This window comes from Eptesicus fuscus, chromosome 22 (genome assembly GCF_027574615.1).
Source record: "Eptesicus fuscus isolate TK198812 chromosome 22, DD_ASM_mEF_20220401, whole genome shotgun sequence".
Lineage (NCBI taxonomy): Eukaryota > Metazoa > Chordata > Mammalia > Chiroptera > Vespertilionidae > Eptesicus > Eptesicus fuscus.
The window spans coordinates 38405656-38412472 of NC_072494.1; positions in this window are offsets into that span (position 1 = coordinate 38405656).

The window sequence follows — 6817 nt, forward strand, 5'->3', positions numbered from 1 at the left end:
AAAATGATATAAAAACCACATTGATAAAAACGATGACTGATAAATTTATTAAACTTATTCTAATGTCTCCCTGTATACCACATTAAGAGTAAAAACACTTTCAGAGTGCTTGACTAATTTCCCTTGTGATGAAGTATTTACAACTTTAACTTTAATGTCACATGCTCTTTGAACTCGAGAGAAAGCAACATATATAACTGACCATGTCCGTAAACAGGTTCAGGTAGGAATATTCCTACTCTGACTGGAGTTTGTCCTTGTGGTTTATTAATAGTCATCACAAATGCTGGCATCACAGGAAACTGTCTTCAAATTAATTTAAATGTGAGGCCATTGTCAGACGGGGACAAATCAATTTTTGGAATTAGAACAACCTCTCCTTCCACAGATCCTGTTAATACTTCAGCTTCGATTATGTTAGGGCACAATCTTTTGATAATAAATCTAGTACCATTACAAAGGCCCCAATTACTATTAAGATTTCTCAGTAGCATAATAATTACATCTACTTTCAATTTTAATCTATGACACGACATTTCCAAAGGAGTAATACTATTAAGAAATTCAATGGGAAAATTTTCCTTTTCAGCATTATCATTGAATCAATGGAATCATCACTCAAATATGTGTGAAAATCTCCATCAAGTATATTCAAAATTTCTTCATTTAATTTATGAACATGCTCATTTTTAGGACAAAGAATCACATGTTTAGATATATTTTTAATATTATCTACAAACTAGTGTCCTGGTGCATGAATTCATGCACATTAAAAGGAAATTAATTAGAAGAAATATTTTAATATCACTATTTTCCCTTTCTCTATAATAGAAATGTCAACCAAATTCACAATCGACAATGACAGATGGAAACACATGCATACAATTGGCACCAGCAAGAGCTTTATATGTATATAAACTTGCTTAATTAGACCTGCTTTCTGATTTAGCTAAACTTTTTCCAGCCCAGTGGAGCACCCCAACTTCTCTTTCAGTTAATTGTCAACAACACAGCAGTAAATAGCAACATGAAGCAGATTATTATTGTAGATCATGTAGGGAGAACAAAGGGTAAAATATTTAACTGCAGCAGTGTTTGACTATATTCTGTGCAGTGAGAAAACCTGAAGTCATTTGCAAGGTCTACCATTTCTTACTTCTTTTCAGTTGGGTCAAGTTTCTAAGTTTTCTAAATCTCCATTTTCCAGCTAATGAAAAGAAAATAGGATTCCACTGAGTCTCCTATCCACCTACTCCAGGACTTCTGTGAGGATCAAATGATCAGATGAGGCACAAGAAAATGCTTCACAGACATTTGTAAAGTTTAAAATGTTTCCACCTGGCTATAAAGCAAGTCGTGTTCCTGGGCTGAAGAAACTCCAAGGAGGCTAGTCGCTAGGGAGAGGAAGCCAGGTGTTGCTATGTGACATCATTACCCAGTACCCACAGCCACTGTTTCTGGGTTGGGCTGTGGGCCGCATTTTGTGCCATGAGGTCTCGGCAGCATTGGCTGTGATTTGGTGGGGGGTGGTGGCGGGGCCTGTGTCCCACTGGGGGAAGCTGAGTGTTGCTTTGTGGGCACCAGGTCTGTGGTGCCTTTTCTCTGTAACTGGCCAGTGCATGTCACGGAAGCTCCTGCTTTGAGCATCTGTCCCCTGGTGGTCAGTGAGTGTCATAGTAACTGGTCGGATGGTTGGACACTTAGCATATTAGTCTTTTATATATATAGATATACTATTTCCAAAGGTAGCTTCAATAATAGATCCGTTACAAATCATTTCACAGGGGATTTCAATAATATACATTCCAAGAGCTTTATATGTATCACACATGCGCGAGTCAATGTTTATTTTTAAATTGCCAGTGCATGTCATATGTATGGGCTAGTTGGTCAGTCAGATGATTAGATGGACGGTTGGTCACTTAGCCTTTTATATGTAAAGATGGGGATAATAGTATTTAAAATATATGTACTTCATCATGTTATTGGGAGAGTACATCAGACAATGTGAAAGATGCAGAGAGGCAAAATCTGGTTAGATATTACTGTCATCATCATCATCATCATTCTTATTATCACCATCATCATGACATTATCATATCATGACTCAGAGATGAATAAACAGAGGCCCAGATAAGATAAATGTCTATCCAAACACTAATCAAGTTAGCGGTGGATATGGAAACTAAAACCTAACTAAACAGAATCAATAGTCTAATGCTTTTTCACCATCACTAAGGTGCCTTCTTAAATTGCTATCAGTAGCAGTACCACACACAATTTTAATAAAGTCAATATAACCAAATATTTATTGAGAATGATTTTGTGTCCAGAATTGTACTAGTCTGATTTCTGAAGCTGAATTTCCCGGGTTTAAGATCTGGTTTTCCTTTATCAGCTCAGTGTTCTAAAGAAAGTTACATAATGTCTCTATGCCTATTTTCTACTCTGAAAATGAATATAATGCTACTTTATATATTTTTCTTAGAATTTAGTTAGTCAGTATATGCTCATTGAATAATTTTGAACCTAGTATATAATATGCAGATATAATAAAGTATTGTCTATTATTTTATTAGTAGCAGCAGCTATAAGTACACTGAAAACAAAAGATGACTGTGAGTTCTCTAAATATGCTTACTATCGAGTTTGGAATGTAAGGTCAAAGCAAAGAAAATGATTAAAGAGTTAAAAATTGTGGCAATTCAGTGCCAACTTTTACTATATTAAGGCTATTGACATTCATTAGCATCTATGTGGGCTATAGATAATAAGATGATGTAGTGCAGGAAAGATGATCGAGGGGATCCAAAATGATGTAGGATCTAAAATGATGCCAAGCAGAGATGAGAGAGGTTATTAAAAGTATAAAAGTTATGCTCTAGGCGGTTTGGCTCAATGGATAGAGCGTATGGACCTAAGAGTCCTGGGTTCAATTCTGGTCAAGGGCACAAACCTCTGTTGCAGGCTCCTCCCCAGCCTGGGGCCCTGGTAGGGGCTTGTGCAGGAGGCAACCAATCAATGTGTTCCTCTCACATTGATATTCCTTTCTGTCATCCACTCTCTCTAAACATTAATGGGAAAAAAAGAAGAAAAAAAAGTATGAAAGTTCTTACAACAGAATTCGGGGACTGGATTGATGATTCTACCCTGAGACTTCAAACTGATTTCAAGTGGCAGATAACCTAACTGTCAACCCTCTGTGTACCTGGCAGCAGGGGTCCATGCTTGACCCTACTTGTAAATTCTTGCTTCTCCTCATTTGTGAAGAGCAATTCCCTAAGGCCTTAAGCCACCCTCCTTTGGTGCCAGAGAAATGGACAGAAAGTATGATATGTATCTTAGCAGGATCATGGTCCACACTACCAAATTTCAAAATCAGCCTTTTCACCCGAGACATTTCTCCTAATAGCATAGGCAACTCTACCCTCCAAAATGTTCACCTCGGGATTAGGAAACGAGCTGCCTGAGTAATGAGGTCCCCAGGCACTCTGATGTTTGGATTGTGTCTTATGCTATTGATCACTTGGGAGTCAGTGCTGTTTTGGGGAAAGAGACCCAGCAATCTGGGACAAACAGTTTACACCTTATTAAGAAACCTCAAGCCAGAGTTACTGCTTTGTGACTCCAAGAAGAGCTTCTTCCAGCAGGAAGGACTGTAAGAACCTAAAGGAAATTAATGTGACTTGTTCTGTCCTTCACTTCTAGTCTCAGGCACCGGAAGGCTGGGCTGTGCATTATTTTCTTCCTCTCTAGTTCTTTTAGATATCGCATTCTGAGTCATATCTAAAGACTTGCCAGTCAGTGGGGGGACTTCTAGTAAACCATAATTCTGCTCAGTAAGACATTAGTGGCCCTGAGATAAGAACATTTGTAGACTATTTGATAAAATAGCAATGTTTTTACAAAGTGGCTTAAACTCAAGTAACTGATGAGTTTTAAATAACTTCAGGAAAGGCATTGACGAAGGTCTAGGAAACATTGTACAACTATTAGTAAAAATCAAAATCTAGTCCTGGGGGTTAGGGGTGGCCAGGGAGAGGTCAATGGGGGAAAAAGGAGACGTATGTAATACTTTAATCAATAAAGAATTTTTTTAAAAATCCAAACCTATTATTGCAGGCAGTCAAATTTCCAGCGTGGGGGATGTGACTCTCAGGCATGACTACAGCTCTCTAGAGGACCAGAGAAACAAGCTAACTGGTGAGTCTCACTTTCTTATGTGTGAGGATGGGGGGGCGTTTATTATAACAGATATTCAGTTGTCACACAGTCAGTGAAGTCTCTAGAAGGGGGAAAAGACCTCTCATAGAGAACACATATTGTGATTTCTATGATTTTGGAAATATGAGTATGTAAACTAATGTTAAGAAGAGGGACATATGATTTCAAGGGCCTTTAACATAAAAGGCTGTTCAAAAATATAAGATCCTTGAGGAGAAGCTCCGTCTATGTCATAGTCATCTTTGTTTTTCTAATGCCAGCGCAGTAGTTATTCGTTGTGACTGCTCAACACATTGAATGACAAAAGAAATGGTTTTGCTTAAATTTGAAGCAAAATTTTATTATGTACAGGGGGCTAAAAATAATCAGGGAACAATGAGATAAGTCCTCTTGTTTGGGAAAACATGTAAATAGTGCATTCATTCATGAATAGGGCAGGGATAGGCTTTATTTAACTTTTTTATCTTTATTGTTGAGAGTATTACAGATGCCCCCCTCTTCTTTCCCCATTGCCCACCCCTTCACCCAGTTCCTCCCCCACCCCCCAGGCTTTCACAACACTATTGTCTGTGTCCATGGGCTATGCACACATGCATATAAGATCTTTGGTTAATCTCTTCCTGTTCCCACCGCCCCTTCCCTCTGAGATTCTTCAGTGTGTTCCATGTGTCCATGCCTCTGCTTCTATTTTATCCGTCAGTTTATTTTGTTCATTACATTCCACGTATAAGTGGGATCACGTGATACTTGTCTTTCTCTGACTGGCTTATTTTGCTTAGCATAATCATCTCCAGGTCCCTCCATGTTGTCTCAAAGGGTAAGAGATCCTTCTGTTTTACAGCTTCATAGTATTCCATTGTGCTAATGTACCATAACATTTTTTTGGGTTTTTTTTTTTTTTTTGGTCATTTATTTGAAAGAAAGAGTGGTAAAAACTCCAAGGTCAACGGCATTATCTGAATAGTCTGTTCACCTGTACCCTACCTACATTTCTCTCTCATTTTTCCTTCCTCGATTATATTTCTTACACCCTACATGAGTAATCCTATTCTTGCCAATTTTTTTTTTCTTTCCCCATTCTACTCTGCATTCCTTTGCTGTTTGCTGTATCTGTCTCTCACGTGATGGTGCTGGGAAAGTGTTTTAAGGTGTTAACAATTTAGAGCTGACTAATGGTTGGAAAAGGAAGGAAACAAATATTCTAGGCAAGAGGCATGAATACGATCTTCTGACCAAGAAAGTGGAATTAAGTTATAAGTATAACTTGGATGAATTTCAAACCAAGTTTTCAAGTATAATGAAAACTGTAATTTTATAGAGATGGGTTTCAAACTACCAGTTATAACCCAGGAAAACAATCTAGATGTCAGTGCCTATTGTTTTTATATATATTAGCTGGATAGGCTACTATGATTTAAGGAAGAAGTTAAATGTTGGGCATCTTCAAGAACAGGATTAGAAGCAGAGCTGAAAATCTTGTCTCACTTAATCCACACCCGTATTAGGATAATACATGTAGCAATACATGATTCTAGTCAATGTACCTCATGAAAAATTTAAAAGAGCATGAAGAAGTCCATATGAACAATTGGAAGGGAAATGATATAAAACTGCATAGAATTTCATGGTGTAAATGTACCACAGCTTTTTTATCCATTCATCCACTGATGGGTAGGTACTTGGGCTGTTTCTAGGCATTGTAATAGTGCTGCTAAGGACATAGGGGTGCATATATTCTTTCTGATTGATATTTCAGGATTCTTCGGATATATTCCTAGAAGTGGGATCACTGGGTCAAATGGCAGTTCCATTTTTAATATTTAATGTTTTCCAAAGTAGCTACACCAGTCTGCATTCCTATGAACAGTGTACTAGGATTCCCTTTTCTCCACATCCTTGCCAGCACTTGTTTGTTGATTTGTTGATGGTAGCCATTCTGGCAGGTGTGAGATGGTACCTCACTGTCATTTTAATTTGCATCTCTCTGATGATTAGTGACTTTGAGCATTTTTTCATGTCTCTTGGCCATCTGTATGTCCTCTTTGGAGAAGTGTCTATTCACGTCCTTTTGCCTATTTTTAAATTGGATTGTTTGTCTTCCTTTTGTCAAGTTGTATGAGTTCTTTACACATTTTGGAAATTAACCCCTTATCAGATGTTATCATAATTGGCAAGTATGTTCCCCCATACAGTGAGATCCCTTTTCATGTTGTTGACAGTTTCTTTCGCTGTGCCATTCTAATCTGTCATGATCACAGTGGATTGTAGGTGCAAGGCATAGGGAAGTGAAGCCTAGGACGTAGGGTTTTGAGGAGGAAAAGTCAATCTAGGACCCTCATCGAGCATTTGCTGCTGGTAGTGCATTCGGACTGTTGATATTAGCCTCATATATCTTTTATCCTTCACCTCGGACACGGTTCCTCACTGAATCTTTAGGAGGTTAATCAAATGTGTTTGAGGAAGCCTATAGCGCTGGGCTTCTTCCTTGACCTGGACTCACTCCTTCAATGGCTGGGTAATTATTTCTATAAAATCTCTCTTTTAAATTGTCTGTGCTTTCCCTCTCAGATCTCTCTCTGACCTCAATCCCAGG